The 23,718-nt window shown below is 42.3% G+C and overlaps 1 protein-coding gene across 1 annotated transcript in view; it reads left to right on the top strand.

Moving 5' to 3' along the window:
• Nucleotides 1–17,744: 17,744 nt before the first annotated feature.
• The window catches only part of LOC148502819 (cytochrome P450 2F2-like), a 100,591-nt gene continuing 94,617 nt past the window's right edge, over nt 17,745–23,718 (top strand). The window contains exon 1 of the mRNA XM_088449271.1: nt 17,745–17,795. The gene's annotated coding sequence lies outside the window, so the exon portion shown is untranslated. The remainder of the gene's footprint in view (nt 17,796–23,718) is intronic.

The raw sequence follows: 23,718 nt of genomic DNA on the forward strand, positions 1-23,718 counted from the left end.
TAGACTTACGCGGGGCCTACAATTTAATTCGGATAAAGGCAGGGGATGAGTGGAAAACCGCTTTTTAATACTAGGGATGGACACTTCGAGTACCTGGTAATGCCTTTTGGACTCTGTAACGAGCCAGCTGTATTTCAAGGCTACGTCAACGAGATCTTTCGGGACATTCTCTATAAATTTGTGGTAGTTTATCTCGATGATATTTTAATTTTTTCTGCAAACTTACAAGACCATCATCGGCATATACTAGAAGTGTTGTCTCGTCTCTGAAATCATAGTCTCTTTGGAAAGTTGTCAAAATGCCTCTTTAATCAGACCTCGGTACCCTTCCTGGGGCATATAATCTCTGGAAAAATTCTTCAAATGGACCCTGATAAACTGAAAGCTATTGCTGACTGGCTTCAGCCTACTTCTTTGAAAGCTACTCAACGTTTCTTGGGTTTTGCAAATTATTATAGGAGGTTCATTCCACATTTTTCCACATTGGTCTCTCCTATCACTTCTCTCACAAGGAAGGGAGCCAGCCCATCCTCTTGGCCTGATCCAGCAATACAAGCTTTTAAAAAATTAAAAATTGCATTTTCCACAGTCCCAATTCTCCGCCAGCCTCAGTTGGATCAACCATTTATGGTAGAAGTGGATGCATCCTCTGTTGGAATTGGGGCCGTATTGTCTCAGATTGCTGAAGATGGGAAGATCCACCCCTGAGAATTCTTCTCCCGGAAATTCTCTCCCGCAGAGAAAAAATATATTATTGGAGATCAGGAACTATTAGCTATATGCTTGGCACTAGAGGAATGGCATTATCTTCTGGAAGGAGCTAGATTTCCAGTTACGGTCATTACAGACCATAAGAACCTAACTTATCTACAAACTGCTCATAGATTGAATGCCAGGCAGGCCCGATGGTCTCTTTTTTTTTCCAGGTTCAATCTAAGGCTTCAGTTTCGCCCAGGCATTTTAAACAAAAAAGCGGATGCTCTCTCCCGTTCTTTTATGACTTTGGTAGAGGAAGAGGACCATCCGCAGATACGTCCAATTCTTGATCCAATTGTTTTCGCTCCTACACAGATATCCTCTCTGCCTCCGGGAAAAATTTTTGTTATTCCCAGTTTATGTAAAAAACTGTTGACATGGGCTCACGCTTCGTTATTTGCTGGTCATACAGGAATCACTAAAACGTATCAATTCCTACTACGTTCCTACTGGTGGCCCACCATGAAGGGAGATGTCAGAGAATTTGTCCTGTCCTGTATTAAATGTGCGCAGAATAAGACACCTCGCAGGAGGGTGATGGGTCCATTACGCCCATTACCGGTTCCAGTTGCCCCATGGACTCATATCTCTATGGACTTCATTTCCGAGCTACCTCGATGCAAGGGACACAATACGGTATGGGTGGTCGTGGATCGCTTCTCAAAAATGGCACATTTTGTTCCTCTGGTCGGTCTTCCATCGGCTCCTCAATTGGCTAAAATATTCATCCGGGATATCTTCAGATTACACGGTCTCCCTAAGGAGATAATCTCTGATCGTGGGGTCCAATTTTGGAGAGCCCTGTGCAATACATGTGGAATTAAATTAAAATTTTCTTCAGCATACCACCCTCAGACGAATGGTCAAACCGAAATGGTTAATCAAGAACTTGAGACCTTCATCAGGCTTTTTGTATCATCTTCTCAGGATGATTGGGTGGACCTTCTACCATGGGCAGAATTTTCTCACAATTTTAAGTATCATTCGTCATCCAAGTCCACACCCTTCTTCACTGTCTTCGGTAGACATCCCCGAGTCCCTAACTTCGAACATCTTCCAGCGGTAGAAGTTCCGGCAGCAGTCAAGGAGATTGAGTCATTTTCAACCCTGTGGAATAGAATTCACCATTCCTTGGTACAATCCTCAAAGAACTATAAGAGATTTGCCAACAGGAAACATTTGGCTGTTCCCTTTTTAAAAGTTGGGGATAGGGTTTGGTTATCTTCCAAGAACATTCGTTTGAAGGTACCCACGATGAATCTTGCTCCACGCTTTATTGGCCCCTATCGCATCATTAAGATAATCAATCCAGTAGTATATAAGTTGGAACTTCCTCCACAAATGAAAATCTGCAATACATTACATATTTCTCTTTTACGTCCTCTGGTGCTCAATCGATTTCAAATTGTTCCTCCCAAATTGCCTCAAGTACAGACTTTACAGGGTACTGAGCTTGAAGTGGAGAAGACCTTGGATTCATGCTTTAAGTTTAATACTCTTCAATACCTCATCGATTGGAGGGGCTATGGTCCCGAAGAAAGGGCTTGGGTCAAGGCTTCCGATGTGCATGCTCCACGGTTGGTCCGAGACTTCCATAGGAAATTTCCAAATAAGCCTATGGGGTGTTCGGTACCCGCCCTGAAAGGAGGGGGGGTACTGTCAGGGCTCTGCCGGGGATCAGCGCGGCCTTACCTCCTCGCTGGCTTCCTTTGATCTCCCGGGCGGTCGGGCAGCTGGCGCAGCGGCTGAGAGGACGCTGAGCATTCTCCCCATGCGTAGGGGACTGCGGGCGGTCCGGTGTCTGGAATCGGGGTTCCAGGCATGGGCACCGCCATGTCAGTCAGCCCATGTGACTGTACTTCCGGCCTGGGATAGGTGAGCGTCAGCTGATCACTGTGCACCTATCAAAGGGTTCTGTGGGGTATATAGCCTGCATCCACTTTTCTGCAAACTGCCTGAACAACGGTTGTCTCCTAGTCCCTAGTTGAGTTCCGGTCCAGGTTCCTGGCGTTCTATTTCCTCTACAGTGTGTTCCATCTCTGCCTGTGTGCCAAGACGTTACTGTGATCCCTGTGCAACAGTGAGTTACCATCTGCCTGTGTGCTAAACGTGTCTCTAGTGAACTTCTTGCAACAGTGTATTACCATCTGCCTGTGTGCTAAACGTGTCTCTAGTGAACCTTGTGCAACAGTGAATTACCATCTGCCTGTGTGCTAAACGTGTCTCTAGTGAACTTCATGCAACAGTGTATTACCATCTGCCTGTGTGCTAAACAAGTCTCTAGTGAACCAGGTGCAACAGCTAATTACCATCTGCCTGTGTGCTAAACAAGTCTCTAGTGAACTTCATGGAACAGTGAATTACCATATCTGCCTGTGTGCTAAACGTGTCACTAGTGAACTTTGTGCTACAGTATTGCCAGACTTCTTTACGTTGTTTGTGGATCACTCCACAGTGCCTTAAATCTTAGGCATCTCTTATTAGGGCCACGGTTATTTGTGTCTCCAATTCCCACTGAGCTCGGGTACCTGGTCAAAGGACCGTGACCTGCTCACAGGGTGCAGCTAAGCCCAAATCCCGATTGGAGGGGTCACTGGCGAACACCATCCTGTGGGTTAGACTCAGCACCATTGCCCAGGTCTCGTCAACACTCGAGAGCTGTGGATGAGGAGAACATATATCCAGGCCCCTCGCCTTCATTTCCTCCCGCAACCCGGACCCAGAGTTTCCACTTCCCCAGCGCCAAGCGTGACAGTGCGTATGGGAGAAATAAAGTGTAAAATAGAAGTAATCTATTGTATTTTACAGTGGAACTACAGGTGCCAGCATGCCTGCCCTTTGGCACTTGTGGAACTACAAGTGCCAGCAGGCAGCCGGCACCTGTACCTCCACTGTAAAATAAATAGTTAAATAAAGACACAACACACACAATGTTGATAGTATACATTTATTACACACATACCTCAATCACACATACTTACCTGTACCAGCCGGTCGGTCCACTTGTCCAGTGTAGAAATCCGTGTGGATGGACCTGCAAAAAAGATCCTATACTCACTTACATCCTGGTGCTGCTCTCTGTAGCATCCAGGGTCTTGTCAAAACAACAAACCAACTTACGCGAACCATGCCGAACATGTGTAAGTATAAGCTGTTACATATACTTACACCTCACGAAATGACAGATGACCAAAATCATCTATAATTTGTAACGGGCCGCTAGCCAATCAGCGGTTGCTTTACATGTAATGGCCGCTTATTGGCTGGGACCCAATGAAACATACATGGATCACACTGATCTGTGTATGTTTCTGCCAAACTCGCAGATCACAGGCAGGTGAATTGATTTCACAAATTTTTACAGGAGTGTTGTCCGTACTCATGAGAATTTAGAAACTCTCATCTTGGTGAATTGAAGAGAGTTTACTAACTCTCCAGTATTTTCCCGTAGCAAAGGAAATTTCTCTCCCGAATTTTACATTAGTAAATTTGCGAGTGGAAAAAAATGCCCAAACTCTCCAGAGATTGCTAACTTGACCAGACTTGATTCTTAGTAAATTTACCCCCAAGTTTCTAGGAATTTTCAGATGACTTATAATGATATTCAAATACTGTATCTCATCAGTGGTGGGGAAGGCTCAGCAATGCCTTTCTTCCTTAGGAAACTTAGAGCAAGTGGTTCATCAAGGCCATAACTTGTAAATTTTTACTCCTGTATAATTGATAGCCTTCTAACGTATTTTATAACTGTTTGGTATGGGAATTCCAAATGTTTGGACCATGGTTTGTTATCTAAGGTGGTTAAAATGGCCAAAAGAACTATCGGGCAAACCCTACCTAGATTATAAGAAATTTATGCTAAAAGGTGTGTTTCGAAAGCAAATAAGATTGTTGCTGACTTTAGCCATCCATGTAATTTTCTGTTCTCTTTATTGCCTTCTGGTAAACGTTTTAGGTGTGTTGGGTGTCGAACTAGTAGAGTGCAACACAGTTTTTTTCCTGCCACATTTGTTAGTTTAAATTCTGACATTTTTATTGTATTTTTATGTAATTTTATCTGACTGAGATTTCTTGCACTATAATTTTGCTGATACATTTGTAATGTGGATGTGATAATACATTTTGATTGATTGATTGAATGCTTTGTGTACAATGCAAACCCATGCATATATACGCCTATGGGGACCCACAGACATTTAGTACATATCAAATCATGGGGGGAATTCAATTGAACGCGCTATTGAATAGCGACGGGAGGGACTCCCGAAGCTATTCAATACACTGCGCTGTTTGGTCGCACTAAGGATTTCTTCTCGCACCCCCCTGGGGATGCGAGGAGAAATCCGACCAAAGTGCCGGGTGCGCAGCAGTTTTTCTGCATATCGCTGTGCTAACAGCCATGCGCCCGGCACTTTGGTCAGAGAATGCTGGTTAACGCTCCTTAACACCCTTGTTAAGGCACGATAGGTGCGTTAAGCGGCAATTCTCTGACCACACAGCGCAGTGTATTGAATAGCTTCGGGAGTCCCTCCAGACGCTATTCAATAGCGCGTTCAATTGAATTCCCCTTCATGTGCCCAGGGAGTGAAAACGGGGGAGGAATTCAGTGTTGTCACATAGGGGTAGATGTACTAAGCAATGAAGAGAGATAATGTAGAGAGAGATAAAGTACTAAACAATCAGCTCCTGTCATTTTTCAAACACAGTCTATAACATGAGTTAGGAGCTGATTGGTTGGTACTTTATCTCTTTCCAAGGCTTTGTACATAGACTCTTTAGGCAGTAAGGGTATGTTTATGTTCATGTATAAGCGACTTATGCAGACCAGCAGCTTTGCGTATATACACCTGATGGAAGGCAAATCTATTCCACCTACAGGTGGCTTATCATAAACTAAGTACACATGCTGCTAATGTAAATGTGTATGAATCTTAAGACGCATAAGACTCTGTGCATAAGTAATTTACAGCAATTTTGTTACTAACTTTGTATCTGTACATATATGAATATTGATAATGGCGTAAAGCAGAGGTTCCCAAACTCAATCCTCAAGGCACCCTAACAGTCCAAGTTTTAAGGATAACCATATTGACCACAAATTTTAGATGTAAGTATATTTATAGTATATATGGGAGACTACAGCACCAAGTGTGGTGAAAGTCCTTTGTCACAATATAACAAGCAATATTATGAAATTGTATAAAGGCACAAGATGATATAAATAAAGGCAGATATCTAAAGAAAGCACTCCCTAGTAATATAGGTGTCAGCTCATCAGTAATATAATAACAATGGTGATTTGTTAATAATAAAAATGTGAATGTTGGAACTGATAAAGAGCGCCCAATGTGCTAATTCATACTATATTTCAAAGCTCAATGTGATCATTTTAAAAAGATTGAAAGAATTAATATATAACCTAGGTTTGCAAAAATGCAATGAAAAATGCAGTATGAACATACAAATAATTACGATTTGAAGTGCAGAATATTGTAGTATTGCGTGTATCAGTGTAATAATACCAAAATATGTAAGTAAAAAATAAAAGAGTTTTATTCAGAACATAAACATGACCCTAAAACATAGGGCAGTATACATAAAATAACCAATAAAAGACAGATAATATAAAGAATAAAAAATAGTTCAGAAAAAATGTTTTTATGAGGGTAAAAAGGAATAGCTTATCTAGATAAAAAGGAATGGTAAGTTCATGAGAAAGTGGTTCACGGGACTTGAATTGTGGCATGGTGCCCATATCAGGAGAAAAACAAATATTCAGGTCAGACAGGCTGGGAGACTGGCCAATGTTCTGTACAGAATTATCAGCCAGAGCAGAGGTCAGGAGACAAGCCAAAGCTTGGTACACTGTAAACAGTCAAAATGGAGCTCTGGAGGAAAGCCAGGTGCAGCACACAGAGAGCAAAGGAAGCAGACACGCAGAGTAATTATAAGTGGGGGACATGATGCATCAATACCAAAAATGTGGTAAACCCCCCAACCTCTCATATGCACCAAGCTCCAGAAAGCAAAAATGTCCAGGGCTTGGACCAGATAGACAACATCATCTATAGATTGTTTTGCCTAAAATAAGTGTGATACCCCCATAGTTATGGGGCTACCCCTTAGTAAATCAGGGAGATACTTGGGTGTTCTTTAGTCCCTGTCATTTTTTTTACATTTATATATATACAAGATCATACAGCTCAATTGGCCCCATAGGATAATACAGTGAACTTTTGCTGACCTTTCTCCCTCGGACCTTACTGAGCATGTGCAGACAGGGAGGTAGAAAGTGCCCCTTGGTCAGCGACCCATTTTTGGAGGGAAAATCCTGCCCCATTTTTGGTAGCCTAGGTGTCCAGGCAGAGATCCCTGTAGGCGGCCTGTTGCTGGGTCCCCTCTGTCCACTCATAGATGCCGAACCGACAGGGAGGAGAGTGAGGGAGAGCTTAGAAAATACCTTCCTCAGGGCAGTCAGTGCTGAGTCTGGGGAGAATTTCTGTAAAAAGGATTGTCTGTAAGGAGTTGCTGTGGAGTGTCCCATGATCTGTACATATAGAGGTGCATTAACCCCTCTCATTTATCCTGGATTACAAATACTGCACCTGGTCCTGTCTGTAAGGAGTTTCAGTGGACTGCCCTTGGAACTGTAAAACTAAGGATGCTATAACTTTTGTGTTTGTCCTGGATTACAATTACCAGACTTCGCATTGGCATGGAAGGCTGCCTGTCCAATCTGCCAGGGGAGGTGTTCTGATGCTGGATGTGGGCCCCTGGAGGAAGCTTGCCTGGGGATTTGCATAGAGCACCCTGCTTTGGAAGAAGCCCCCTCTGAATAAAGGACTACCTCCCTAAGTGCCTGTTATCAGGAGGCACCGCATATGGAAACCTGTGCATGCTGGGAGAGAAGAGGAGCTGCCTGGGAAGGAGGTCTCATCACTCCACCATCACAGATGAAGCCCCAGCTGAGGAAAAGGTCCCACCAGTGACGAAAACCCTGCTGGCACCTGCACAGGCAGATGAAAAGATAACCCCAGAGGAAGAGTGCCTCAGGACCCCTCCTGCTGCTGTGTTTGTTTGCTGGGCAGAGCCCCTGTGGAAAGGGATTTTGCACCTGTTGCCCCTTGTAAAATACCTGCCGGAGGTCTGCAGCTGGAAGCTCTGGTGTGGTGCTGTGCATCCCAGAGTTGCCCTGGACATCGGAGGAGGCTGAATAGCCACTGCCAGGGGTGAGATCATACCAGAACCTCCCTATACTCTGTCCCTCCACAGCTCCTATCTTCCCTCCATTAGGTCCCTGCCCCCTGTACACCAATCCTATCTGGGACGCCTGGGTCTATTGCATTATCCTTTACCTTGTGGCTACCCATGATTAGGCTGGGAGACTAGGTTTTGTGTAAAAGCTGGGGATTGGGGGTTAGTCTCCTACACAGCTGGGTGTAGAAAGGGGTCATAGTGTCTTAAATTAGGTAAATTGTGTGTGTAGTGATGAAATAGGGGGGAAGTAAAAGATAGGTCACCCCCCTCTTTTCCCCAAGTATTGTATTGGTGGTCATTTTCTTTCCTGTGAACCTCTGGCTCATGTCCAGGAGGGGACGTGACTGATGGGCATCGGCTCATGTCCAATACCACTGTGGGTGATGTATAAAGAATTTTATGTCTAGCTTTAAACTAAATGTAATGCCATGTGATATGTATTTGGCTCTGTTTACTGTTTGACTCATGTGTTAGCTAAAGTGCTTGCTAGTGGCCCTCCATGGCCCTTTATCTGTTATAGCACTCTGTAAAGCTGTTCACTGCTCGCTGTGTTATTATTGTCAATGCTGATTAATATTTTGCTTGCATGAAATGTTTGAATCTTTACTGATATTGGGGTTAATGTAAATTGTCTCTTATACACTGCTTGGCCCGGCATCCATTTCAAAGTCTATTCATGCTGATGTAATTTACATTACTTGTGCTGTCATCTCATTAGCAAAAGGTGTATGCGTACTGTGAATCTGTTGCTTTGTCAATTCCCATGATGTAATGTACATTACTTGTTTATTTAGCCCTGTGTAACCCCAGCTGGCAATTCTGGTAGTAAAAGTTGCATTATTGTGCTTGGGCCATTTACTCTGCATGAACTGTTAGCCATTACAGCTGGAGAACTACAAGTACAAGCCTAACTTGCATGTGCTTTATTGTGCTTGGGCCATTTACTATGCGTGAACTGTTAGCCGTTACAGCTGGAGAACTACAAGTACCAGCCTAACTTGCATGTGTTTTATTGTGCTTGGGCCATTTACTCTGCGTGAACTGTTAGCTGTTACAGCTAGAGAACTACAAGTACCAGCCTAACTTGCATGTGCTTTATTGGGCTTGGGCCATTTACTTTGCATGAACTGTTAGCCGTTACAGCTGGAAAACTACAAGTGCCAGTTTAATCTGCATGTGCAATATTGTGATTGGGCCACTTACTCTGCATAGACTGTTAGCCGTTACAGCTGGAGAACTACAAGTACCAGCCTAACTTGCGTGTGCTTTATTGAGCTCGGGCCATGTACTCTACATGAACTATTAGCCGTTACAACTGGAGAACTAAAAGTACCAGCCTAACTTGCATGTGCTTTATTGAGCTTGGGCCATTTACTCTGCATGAACTGTTAGACGTTACAGCCAGAGAACTACAAGTACCAGCCTAACTTGCATGTGCTTTATTAAGCTTGGGCCATTTACTCTGCGTAGACTGTTAGCTGTTACAGGTGGAGAACTACAAGTACCAGCCTAACTTGCATGTGCTTTATTGAGCTTGGGCCATTTACTCTGCATATACTGTTAGCCATTACAGCTGGAGAACTACAAGTACCGGCTTAACCTGCATGTGCAATATTGAGCTTGGGCCATTTACTCTGCATGAACTATTAGCCGTTACAGTCAGAGAACTACAAGTACCAGCCTAACTTGCATGTGCATTATTGAGCTTGGGCCATTTACTCTGCATGAACTGTTAGCCGTTACAGCTGGAGAACTACAAGTACAAGCTTGGCCTGCATGTGTTTTTTTCCCACGTTATTCCTCAGCAAAAAGGGAGCGTTAACACAGACTGTATTTTAAACTATAGGCTGCTGGTGCACTACTGATATAAGCCTAACCTGCATGTGTTTTTCCCACGTTATTCCTCAGCAAAAGGGGAGCGTTAACACAGACTGTATTTTTAAACTATAGGCTGCTGGTGCACTACTGATATAAGCCTAACCTGCATGTGTTTTTCCCACGTTTTTCTCAGCAAAAAGGGAGCGTTAACACAGACTGTATTTGCACAGCTATAGACTGCCGGAGCACCATTGATTCAAGCTAGACCAGCAGGTTTCATATTTAGATCTCTCATTTGTTTTTTTGGTAAAGTAAAGTTCTGCAGGAATTGTGGTTCTTGTTGGTTTCACATGCTTGCCAGCTGGGGTCACCGTTAGATGACGGGGAGGTAATAAATAAATACCTTGTCATTGAAAAGTGTAATTAATTTCATTCCATCTGTAAATGGTAAATATCTCCTGTCATTTGTTGTTAATTGTTAACAAATAATAAAATTGCGTTGCACCTTCCCTCCTGACTGGTCATTGTGTCTGCAAAAGGGGAATTCAGGCTTGCCTCTCTGTCATGGTGTGTCCTATGTGAACACTGGAAAATCAGCCACCGAAGCAATCCAACACACCTGAACCTGGTGCTAGTGGTGCAGCACTGTAAAAACCAGTCAGTACATCACATAAGCCTATTGAGTTCCCAGAGAAGGATCCAATAGGATCCCTCCCAGGATCCCCTGTGGCTTGTGCAAGCAATGGCCGACAGCCGAGCATGTGCAGAAGGACTCCCAAGTCATAAACCTGTAAGCTCCTACACCACAAAGGACAACTCTTTTCGGGAGAGCTTTCCTTTGCTTAAATCTCCATGCATACAATTTTACTAATCACAATGTAATAAACGACCAACGATGCGCGCTCTCGCTGGACGATAACGATATCATCCATTGGGCATGCATGCAGGCCAATCTGGATATATCGTGCATTTTCTATAAGGGAGAACGATCGTTGGTCATTCATCATTGGTGATATCTTTGGTGTGTGGATGAACAATATTGTTCATTCAGCACACAGGGAATTTCAAGGGAGATTGTTCAGTGATATCGTTCACTGAACAGATTGTCCCGTGTGTACCCAGCATTAGCTTCTCAATCACTATTAGACAGCATCCTACCCTGATCATTCTTTCCTTGTGCCACTGTATTGTTGTTTGGATGCTATAGCATTTTCAGGACTATTACCAACTAACCTCTCTGTTCTTCTAGCTTATATATGTTATATATATATATATATATATATATATATATATATATATAAATATATATATATGTGTATATATACACAATATTTTCTGTACAATTTGTGGTATAGGATAATTATACATATTTGTGTGAGATATACTAATACACTGATATATATTAATTATTTTGGCTATATTTAAATAGCGTGTTTATTTTTTAAGTAACAAACTTGTCTTGATTTATATTACACTTTCTGTCTTATCATTATACTTACATTTTTTTATCAGTGCAGTTCCATTTATTTTTTTGCTTCCATAATGATGAAAGTTAGCAAGGGATTGGAAGAGGATCAGGATCCGCCCTGTTCAGATCTATCAGGATAGTCGGTGGATCAGGAACCTTTGGGCAATTGCTGGAGTAACACTATGGTAAGGTTAGACACTAGGATCCTGATTCAGAGCCACTCGTAAGCGGCAGCTCATTCGATCCGAGCGATGTTTGCCCAACTGCGCATGCGTACGGATCGTTATACGCATGCGCGAACCAGTCAGTGCGGTCGAAATTCATGTGCTCGCAAAATAGCGAATGCCTGATAATTTGAGTGACAGAATGAGGCGTATGTGGGTGGTAACAGGGGAAGGTGCTTGAAAACGGGGAGTGGAGATCCGATCGCAGGCGTGCTTAAAGGTCAAAACGGGCGTTTTAAGGGAGTGCATAATTAATCCAGCAGCGTCATTGACAACGTCACTTGGTTGTTTTATAGTCAGAACTGCTCGCAAAATAGTGGTTGAAAAAACCAACCACAAGAATAGCGAGCAGTTCATACGCTGGTCGATGTACTCGATTAATCTAATAAATAGCGGACATGACGTATGGTGCGAGCGGCCAGGGGGCGTATTTTTCAAATTTACGTTCGCATGTTTTGCTCGCTTGTTCAGACTTAGAGGCGTGAACAGACCGCAAAGTGCGAACGGTTCATTTGAATAGCCACCCCTTTTTAGAAAACGAACGACCGCAGATAGCGAGCGGCTCTGAATGAGGGCCTAGGTTGCTACCAGTAGCTGACTGGAACTAGACCTGGCCCGATATGGAACTAAATTAAAGATGCTGGATTGGCCTGGAGTTGGAGACTTGAACTGAACTGGAACCAGACTTGGACCAGAGTGGATTAGGAGATTTGAACTGGACTGGAATTAGACTTGGATACTGCACTGGTTTTCATTAGTTACTGAGTGTAGCTCTGAGGAGAACATAACAAGGTACAATAATGTACTGACTGGATAAAGCTGTGCTTGAACAGGATCAAATGGTGACTGTATGCTGGTAGAAAGAGACTGTGCTGCTGGGTGCAATGTAACACTCTGGAGGAAGGGAGTGACTACAATGCCAAGACTTACTTCAGTTCTTCAAAGCGGTTCTTCCTCCTTCCTCGCAATGTAGATTCAGCTGATATGAGAATGAATATAAGTGACAGAGAGGCAAGGGTACTGGCAAAGTTTACTTAATCCCAACTCAATAACTGACATAGAAATCCTTTAACCTTTTATTTTCTGGATCAAAAGAGGTTAAGATGGCTAAAGACAACCTGTACATAACACATTCAATAACACTTTTATGGACAACAAAATTCCTTTGGACAGTTCAATAACTTGTTTGTTGGCAAATAAATAAACACTTCAAAGGACAAGGAAATATACATTTCAACATACAAATACTTCGACACTTCAAGTAAATGACTAACCCAGCAGTTAAATTAGGTAGAGGCAAATTTCTTCAGATATCTCACAATGGTGTGGCATGAAGGGATAGCACACACTGAACCAGGTTAACTCACAGAAGATTCAGGGGTCTAGTTACTATGCAGTGTTAGGAGACAGAGTGAAAAGTGATAAGGTGCCAGCCAATCAGCTCCCAACTATCTTTTTTTAAACACAGCCTGTGAGATGACAGTTGGGAGCTGATTGGCTGGCACCTTATCACAGACTTATCACTTTTCACTGTCTCCTAACATTGCTTAGTAACTAGACCCCTCAGGGGTTAATCACATGGCAGAGTTCAGGATCACTGGAGCAGATTAGGAAAAGCACTGCACCAGCACCTGTGGGAAGGCTGTGTTAACCACTGTAATCAGAAGCAGGCTGGAGGCACAGGTGGAACGTCAAACAGAACTTTAGCCTGTAGGGAGGCTTAGCATTCCCAGAAACTTTACAACACTGTAGTTGCTGCAGACTGAAAACTAGTGAGCTTACAGGTTTACCGAAAGTAGAGATAAATGGCTGCAGTCTGTGTTGTATTATTGTGTTAGAAGCCGAGTGAAGCACTATAGACAGCAGGTAGTGCAGATGAAGAATTCAGCAAGGGGGTTGGGTATGGGTTGCTGGTGCTCGGGATCCCAACGGTCAAAATCCAGATGCCGGTATCCCATCAGCATTAGGATACCGACAGCAGTCGGTAGGTATCCTAACCCTACCCATAAACCTGACCCTCCCCATAGTGCCCAACTCTAACCCCTAACCCTAACCCTCTCCTAACCTCATTACTTACCATTGCGATGCTAGCGCTGGGAGTCAGACTGGTGCCGACATCCTGACCATCAGGCTATACACTACATTCCCAGCAAGGCAGGATTCAATCACCAGAAACTGTGGAACTCACTTAGGAGCCAGGGACAGCAATAGCTTGAAGCTAGGAAGTCAGGCTGTGACTTGGTAGGAGTGAAAATGACTTATGCTCTGGTACAAAACAAAATGCAGACCATGTATACATAGGGATTGCAAGTCTCTAATTGGTTGCTAATGCTAATGAAGCAAGGAGCGTTCTGACTGGAGGGAATGCAATCAGCTGACATACTCCAACAGCAAAAAACCACAATACAAACAGGAAACCTGACCTGCAGGCCAGGCAACAGAGTAAATCCAATTACAAATAGAAGAAATTGATAATTGCAGACAGGATCATAACAAAGAGGAAAGGATTGATGACAAAACAATGACAAAAGGAGAACCGACAGTCAGACAAAGTAGTACAGAGATAGAAGCAGGCTGCCAGGTTGGTCAAGCAGGGGGGCGTGGCCATGCAAGTATCCGCTAATGGGGGCAGAGCAGGGGGAGTGACCACGGAATTGCATTATTTTGGACCCATCCCCGCTACACAATGATGAGATTTTCGGCATTGTGAAGCAGGGGGCGGTGTCATGATGACACAATTCAGCATGAATCACGTCATCGCCCCCCCCCCTACCTGCTGTGGGGGTGTTTGTGGAAATTGCGGGGGGTGGGCTGCCGGCCGGGAGGTTTACCTACTTCTCTGGGGGGGAGGAGAGTGGGTAAGTAGGGATAGAAGTAAGAAAGAAAACACAGTAATATTGAAAACAAGTGTCAGCACACTTAAATAAATGTTATTGATACTAAGGACCCCTTTCTACCTTTATATCCAGGATTATCAATGGTGTTATTGTAAGGCACAAGTAAAGCATGCTAGTGATGGAGTACAGTATAATCTAAAACTTTGGATAGGCATAAATAGAATCCCAAGAGGCTTGAAAGGGGGTTGGGTCAGGGCCATCTCTTCCATTGGGCTTGTTGGGCAGTTGCCCAAGGGCCGAAGCTTGTAGGGGTCCGCCAACCCGCCCCCCTGCAGCCAGTTGGTAAATTTGTGATATTTTTATAAGCAGGCCGCCGGGGCACTGTATTCTGATCTAACCTCCCCCCCGGGTGAGTACTCACCTCAGTCCCAGTCCAGCTTCAGACCAGTCTCTCTACATGTGTGGGAGGTCTGTTGGGCATGCAGGAGGGTTTAATTTTATTGACCATTTACATTTTTTTCCTGTGAATGGGTGGGTAGGGGCCCCAGTACATTGCTTTGCCCAGGGCCCACACTGCTGTTAAGACAGCCTTGGGTTGGGTATGGGTATGAGAATGACGGTGCTCAGGATACTGGCACCGGCATACCAACAGTGGAGATTCCGATGCCTGCAGGTAAGCTACACTAACCCTTCCACTAGCCCTAGCCCCAACCCATCTTTCCTGCAGCCTAATACTAAAACTTCCCACCCGCAGCCTAACCCTTAACTTCCCCTCCCAGCAGCCTAACCTTAATCCTAAACTCCGTAACCTAACCCTCCCCTCCCAGAAGCCTAACGATAACCCTCCCCCAGTTCCTAAACCTAATTCTAACCCTCATACTTACCTGCCAGGATCACAGCATTCTTACCCCTGTTGGGATTCTGGCGCCGGGGTGCTGAGTGCTGGCATACTGTGCACCAGGATCCCAACTAAATGCCTTGTATGGATACTCTATAATTTAGCCTCCATTTTTAATCTACTACTTATACTGTAATTTACTATTATAATCACACAAACTGTCCATAAATAAATCAATATATTGAAGTTGAAGTCTATTTAAGCCAATCATATATTTTTAAAATCTTAGCATTTTATTTAATTCACAGCTTACTGCTAGTAATTTGGCTAACAGGGCATTACATAAACTGGTTACCATAAATGATTCATGAGTAAAGTAACCTTAATGATTGTATTAGGGAAATTTTTGTGTGGCAGCCTGGGGCCTGGGTACAGATTAATGATAAGTCTTACACAAACAGTAAAAAAAAAAAAGCAATACATTGGATGTGGAGTCATGACAAGAAAATACATTTGCAGGTTATATAATATTCTCTTGGCACCCAGCACATTCATATGACTCTGAGCCCTGGTGGCTATATAAACACTCGTAGAGTTCTATAGACTGATGTTCTGTAGTTTCCGACTGACTATTTTAAGGTAAGTGAGCTGATGTGTTCCTTAAGCTTGTACTATTCCACCATCAGGTTAGGGATCACCAGAAGTCAGTACTGAATGGAAAGCTGCTCCTCTACACTGCATGATCTTTTCTACCAAAGCCTGTAGCAGGATCGGTATGAATGACTGCCGGACCTATATCCGGCGGTTCAAATCCCGACGCCGGAAGACCCGACAAGGTAAGTAACTATCCCTAATCTTTCTCCCCCTAACCCATCTATAGGGGTGCCTAACCCTAACCCCCCCTATCCGCAGCCTAAACCTAACCCACCCGGGAGCCCCTAACCTAACACCCCCCCTGCGATTGTTCGCACCCGCTGCCCAACTTACCTTCGTTCGGTATACATGAATGAGCCAGCATTAGCACTGCATGCTGGTTCTAGTAGTGCTAGTTGGAGTTCCCAGGGGTAACTCCCAGGTAAGCTGGCTCTCAGTTTGGATGCATTTATGTGCTATTTTATTTATGTATATTTATGTGCTAACCCGACTATAGGGGTGCCTAACCCTAACCTCCCCCCCTGGTGCCTAACCCTAACTCCCCCGTAAGTGCCTAAATCTAGCCCACCCGGGAGCCCCTAACCTAACCCCCTCCGCGCGGCTGTCCGCGCCCGCCGCCCGGCTTACCTTCATTTGGTATGCCGGGCGTCGGGCTACCGGCGTAGGGATAATAATAGGCATCGGGATTTCGACACCTATCATTAGTCCCCAGTTGGGATTGCACAGTCGGGAAGCCGGCGGTCGGCATTTTGACCGTCGGCTTCCTGACTGCATTCCCCTGTAGGAGCCAGCACACATCTTCTGCCTCCTGATCAATAAGGCTTGGTTCTTGTAATAAGAGAGATTAAGCATACGTTAATATACTATAATGTACAATAATTTACTGTTTCATCTTAACTTTGTACTACAAAGCCTTAATTTAAACATCGCTTGATGATCTTGTTGGAGCTTCCCTGTCTCTCACCAAGCAGCCTAAAATCCTTTACACTATTGATACTGTACATCTATAGTACCTGTGGTGGTGAATTCTGTGTCTATTTTCTTGGTGGATCTAGTAACTCGGTGTTGCTGAGATGATTGTTTAAATCATTAGAGAGAGATATATCAAAGCTTGGAGAAAAATGAAGTGGAGATATATAAAGTACCAACCAATCAGCTTCTGTAATTTTTCAAACACAACCTGTAAAATGGCAGTTAGAAGCTGATTGGTTGGTACTTATCTCTCTCCACTTTATCTCTTTCTAAGGTTTGATGCATCTCACACTTAGGGGTCTATTTACTCTGCAGTGTTAGGAGACAGAGTGGAAAGTGATAAGAAAGTGATAAGGTACCAGCCAATCAGCTCCCAACTGTCATTTTTCAAACACAGCCTGTGAGATGACAGTTAGGAGCTGATTGGCTGGCACCTTATCACTTTCTTATCACTTTTCACTCTGTCTCTTAACACTGCTTAGTACATAAACTCCTATATGTTGTTTATTGTGGTATACTTGTGCTTCATTTACATACCTAGCACAGTGATTTGGTATACTTTTAGTATTCATATTATTGTTAATAATATTTCATTCATTATTTTGGATCCCTGAAATATTAGTGCTGTCAACTTTGTGGCTATTAAATGAGACTAACTGTATTTTGAATACATTTTTAGTAAGGAATACTTTATGATTAAAGTGACCAGCTGTTGATGATTATAGTAACAATGTTTTCATGTGGTAGCCTTGGTCTCTGAGTTGTATAAAGGGTCAGACTAATGATAAGTCTTACACAAGCTTTCAACGAATGAAACATTAATTTGATGTTACAACCATGATGAGCCAATGAGTTTGCAGCTCTTGGAACATTTTTTTTGGCAGCTGCACAATAACATGAGTCCAAGCAATGACTATATAAACTGCTCAGAGGGATTTGTAACCTGTTTTCCAAAGTATCAGTATTTTAAGGTAAGTGACCTGATCTATTCCCCAAGCTTGTCCTTTTATACTATCAGGTTAGGTAATATTAGAAAGTCAATACTGAAATCCCTTTTGTGTAATGATTGATAACTGTTTATAACCATGAAGCTCTGTGTATATTATCTGGATATCATGCACAAGGACGGCTGAAGTGTTGTGGCTCAGTCCTTGGGTGGCTGGTGAGGGACGAGTCGGCTATAGGAGATATATGGGCTGGCTGCTATGGGGTGCACCTAAAGATAGAATAATACCAATTGCTATATTATGGAGAGTGTGTGAAGTGGTGCAGGAGTGTGTGGGGTAGTAACATAGATTATTCTGGTTAAATGAGGGAGAAAAACAGAGAGCAAACAGACGGAGTGGGAGAGTGACATGTAGTATGGACTAACATGGGGTATTCTCCTTTCTAGAATCATGAGAACACTTTAAAGATTGTTTAAATGCACGTTATTATTTTATCATGTAATACATTAATAAATAATATCAGTGATGTTACATCTATCATCAGGTATTTCCTATAATACTTGCTCCATGGCTTTTCCCAAATTGCTTCAGCTGAAGCTGATACTAATACAAGACAGATGTACTGACATATACCTGTGTGTGTGTTGATTGTTAAATATTTTTTTACTTCAATATATTTTATTCATCTACATCATCACGTATATAAAAAATGAGATACAAACATATAAATTTCCAATTGTCTTATATACTTCCTTAACTCTCATTCCCATTCTCCTTTCTTCCCTCTCTCACTCTATCTTCTCAGTCTATCTCCATTTAAAAAAAGGGGGAAAATGTGCAAAATCCCTATTTTTGGGGTAAAAATGTGGGGATTTATTTAGCAAAAAAAAATAAAAATTAGTAAATTGCGTACTTTGGCGAAAAACGACAACTGAAATTTTATTTTTTTTTGTGAAAAATGCATTTAAAGTATTGGTGCTGGTATTTCGGAGGGCCATAAAGATGCACCAAGTGTTTTAAACATCACATGTGGCTGGTGCATGTGTTTTTTAGCGGTTTTAAAAAAACATCTGCGCCAGTCACGTGCGATGTTTAAAACACTTGGTGCATCCTTATGGCCCTCCGAAATACCAGACCCAATACGTTTGTGAAAAACATTTTTCACCAAAAAAATAAAAATTTTACCGAAATTTCAGCGGACGCTTTTCGCCAAAGTACGTAACTTACAATTTTTTTTTCCACTAAAGTATCATTAGGGGGGCTGTCGAAAGGGTTCTGTAAGAAATCCGCACATTCTTACCCCAAATCAGAGATTTTGCTAATTTTTTTTGACTGCCCTTGTCTGGAGAAAAGTTCTTCCAGTTTTTAGGCAAAAAACTGACGTTTTTCGCCGTCGTTGGCAAAATTGCCTGCAAATCAGTCGATCGCGACCAATATATCGACCGATCGGACGGCCGATTCACCAACGACGGCGTAAACGGCCCATTTCGCCTCTAATTGAATAACGCCCTAAATCTTGGAATGACATTATGTCCCCTCCCGGGTTGAGGACATCCCTGATTTTGCTAATTCCCTTAGTTCTTCATCTTCTAAACAGACCATTCTCCATTGCTGGCTCAAAACATGGGTTTCCACATATCTCAACATATTGAGAGAATCTTGGGTTGCCTTGTATTCGCTTATTTATATCCCACCATGACTGATATGTTTCTTTAAATATCATAGTTGTCGCTAAATGCCTTGGAAGCATTTTTCTTGGAATATGTAATAATACTCAACGCATACGGTTCTTCCATTTCCTGTTCTATTTTAAGATTTGTATATTCTGCTTTATCTAATAACATTATGTATCTGAAATGAGTCGCCTTAATAAAGGCCATAATATCCGGTATTGCCAGACCTCCTTCTTGTCTTTTCATCTTTAACTTAGACATAGAAATAAGTCTGAGAACATTCTAGTACAGAAATGTATATCTACGTTTGTCATCCTTATCGGTAGCATTTGTATCACATATGCCAACTTAGGGAAAATTATTGTTTTTATCACCGCTGCTCTACCCAATAATGACAGTGGCATTGCTTTCCAGTTTTCTAACTTGGTTTTTATTTTATTAATTATGGTCTCATAATTTGCTTCATATATCTTGTTTATTGGATATGTGATATATATTCCTAGATATGTTATTTTCTTTGATATTACTTGAAATGGATTTATATCTTTTATTATTTTAGGCATAATTGGGATTGCATTCAATGGAAGAAGTTCTGATTTTACTGTGTTAATCTTAAAACCTGTAAAACTCCGAAATTAGTTAATCTCATTTAGTACTACTGGAATACTGTAGATCTATTTGGATTTGCTATAAATATAATCATATTGTCCGCAAACATTGCTAATTTTAGCTCTGTTTGTTTAATTCTAATACCTTGGAATTCTGTATTTTTCAGAAGGGCTACTGCTAATGGCTGAATTGCCATTGCAAGTAATAATGGTGACATGGGGCACCCTTGCCGTGTCCTTCTACCTATTTCAATATCTCCGGACATATATCCATTGCATATAATCTTAGAAGATGAATCCTTATATAATGTGGACAATATATTTACAAATTCTTCTGGAAAGCCAAATTTTTTCAAAGTTGTATATAGATGGTCCCATGCTATCAAATCAAAGGCTTTTTCAGCATCCAATGATAGTATAAATTGTGGTTCTGTTTCTCCCTTATCCTGTATGCATTGCCCCACAGTTAATACTTTTCTTACATTACTAACTGAGTGCCTTCCACGTATAAATCCTGTCTGGTCATCTTCTACCCATTTTGGAAGTATTATCTTCATCCTCTTTGCTAATATTTTGGTTATTATTTTATAGTCGGAGTTTAACCACTTGCCTGGCATGGACGTAATTTTCTGTCCACACCAGGCAGTTCTTTATCTGTACTGGACATAAAATTTCGTCCAGACAGATAAACATGAGGGCGGCTGCAAGAAGAGAATCTTCCAGCAGCTGCTGCTCTCAGAGGGACCTTTCTGGTCCCTCTGCTTGCCAGCACCCTCTCCCTCTCTGTCTGCTGTGCTGCCGATCACTGCTGATCAGTCAGCAAAGCAAGACCCCCTACCCAGCACCTGCAAAACTGAGCAGCCGCTGGAAAAGTAAGTTTAACCTCCCCCCTAACGCCCCTGACAAACCTGGTTTCTGTATCCGGTCTTTATTTGAACGTTGCGACGGTCACAATGTTTCTGATGTTTCCGATGTTTCCTATGGTGGTTCCGATGTTCAGTTATTTTAAAAAACAATTTTTTTTTTACAAATATTAAAAAAAAAAACTTTTTTCTTTTTTTTTATGAAACCATTTTGGATAAGTTAAAATGGATGTTCCTCACCTAATTCACTCATAAAAAAACCTGACAATTTTGGAGTGGTTTTTGGGGAAAAAAATCGTCAGTTATGTGGTTAACAAAGATATTGGTCTATATGAACTGGGCATTTCTAAATTTTTACCGGGATTTGGAATAATTCTAATTTTAGCATCGTTAAAATACTTCGGTATAGATCCTTGTGTTATAATTATATTAAATATTTATACCAATGTATCTATAATTTTAATATTTAACAGCTTATAATACTCCCTTGGTAGACCATCTGGTACTGAAGCTTTCTCTGTTTTCAAACCTAATATAACTTTTTGTACTTTTATTTTGGTTACTGGAGCACAGAGGTCTTTTTTCCTCTAGTTGTGGCAAACTTATTTTGTCCCAAAACTCTTCCTTTGCTTCCTCCTTTATTTCTTGATTCATGTATAAATCTCTGTAGAAGTTTCTACGTACTTCCACTATTACTTCTCCATTTTTAGTATATGTGTCATCCGTCTTCCGCAAGTTAATTACTACCGATGCAGCTTTGGTTCCTTTAAGTAAGTTTGATATCAACTTTCCTGCTTTATTTCCATGTGCATTGAACCTATGCTGTCTATTTAATGTACATCTCTCTCCCATTTTTTCTAAAATTTTCTCAAAGTGAAGTTTTGCTTCCTTATACTTCCGTCTGGCATTTTGCGATAAATATATTTTATATTTTTGATATGCTTCTGTTAATATATTTTGTGACTGTTTATACAGGGATGTTCTTTCCATCTTCTCACTACATATTCTATAATCTTTCCTCTAATGACTTCTTTAGATGCCGGACAGTAATTTAAAAGGTTTTCATTTTTACTTTGTTGTTATTTTCATATTCATCCCAGAATTCCTATACCGCTTTTCTGAACTGTAATGATTGCAACATACTGTATATGTCGGAAATCTCCATTGTCTCACTCTTCTCTTATCTTTTTTAATTGTTATCTGTGCCCACATCAGTTAATGATCCGATATGCACACAGGTTCAATTTCTATTGTCTACCTGTTCCTGACCTCGGCTATTCCTTGTGACCCATTTCTGTTTGATCCCCTGGAATAACGTTTGGTGATTGCTGGTTTGACTTCGACTTCCATGTGACCTGATTCTGTCTGCTTTGCTGGCCGGTTGTTTCTGACCTGGCTTGTCGACTCCACTAGATTATGTACTTCCAGAAGCATGCCCAAGCACACAGCACCTGTACGAGGGAACCTGGGCAGAGGGCCGCCACCTGCGTGTCGAGTGCAGCTAAGTCCATACCTCTTTGGGGGGGTCACTTGTGAATACCACCGGCATGCTAGACTCTGTCCTGGTTCTTCGGCAATCCTGAGAATGGGCCAACATCCATTACCCATCCGTGAGTTGTGTCAGAATACTCTGGCCACAAAATGGATGCCGCTGGTAACCCCTCACTACATGACCTGTTGGAGAGTATGATTGGTCGAGTGGAAAAGCAAAAATGAGACCAGGCTCAAATAATGCAGTGCCTGCAGAAATTAATGCAACAAGTCGGCAATCTCCGATCTCCTCCAGCACAGCCGGCATCACCTCCTGCAGTGCCTGTTCCAGCTGCTGTGACATCCACACTACTACAAATTTCAAATTCTGCCAAGTACAATGGAGATCCCAAGAGCTGCCAGGGTTTCCTGAAGTAGTGCTCAATCCAGTTCAAAAGCCATACTGCAAATTTGGACCAAGAGAACCAAGGTGGCCTACATCATTTCATTACTGTCTGGAGAACCCCTAGCCTGGGCTTCTCCACTGTGGGAAAGGAATGATCCCTTGGACATCAACAGCACTACATTTTTAGAAGCCTTTAGAAGGGTATTCGATGAGCCCGGTAGGGTGTCATCAGCAGAATCAGCTATCCTGAAAAACCCATGCAGATCGGGAAGTCAAGTCTACCTGTTTCTGACAGAGAGAGGAGGTTCAAAAATAAGCTGTGCATGTACTGTGGTGAGCCAGATCATCTCCTTGTTCATTGTCCTAAGCATCTGGGAAATGAGAAGGCCTAACTGATTGAGGAGTGGTCAGATTAGGTGCATTCCGGCACACCCCAACTGAAAAAGTTCCATAAAAGTTTGTGATCGATGGGATTCTGCTGTTAAATAAAAAAAACCCTCTGAGACTCTTAAGGCCTTCTTGAAGTCCAGGAGTTAGGAATTCCTAGTATGCCTTTACAGAGTCCACTCTGCATCATTGGGGTGGCTGGGAATAAACTTCCTATGGCTACCATCCACTCCAGAACTCCAGAAATCACCATGCAAGTTGGCGCTCTTCATAAAGAGTTCATTTCAGTCTACATACTTCCATCAGCCGATAGTCCGATTATCCTGGGTCTTCCATGGTTACGCAAGCATGCTCCTACGTTAGACTGGAGTGAACCCCAAATTTTGTCATGGGGATCTTGGTGCTATTGGAGATGCCCACCATCAATCAGACCCCCATATTGTGTCATCCAGAGTTCATCCATCATCCCAGATGATTCTCTACCTGCTCCGTACAAGTCCTTCATGGATGTATTCAGTAAGAATGCTGCTAACACACTTC

Source organism: Taudactylus pleione, unplaced genomic scaffold (assembly GCF_031769625.1).
Source record: "Taudactylus pleione unplaced genomic scaffold, aTauple2 ptg000481l, whole genome shotgun sequence".
NCBI classification, from domain to species: domain Eukaryota; kingdom Metazoa; phylum Chordata; class Amphibia; order Anura; family Myobatrachidae; genus Taudactylus; species Taudactylus pleione.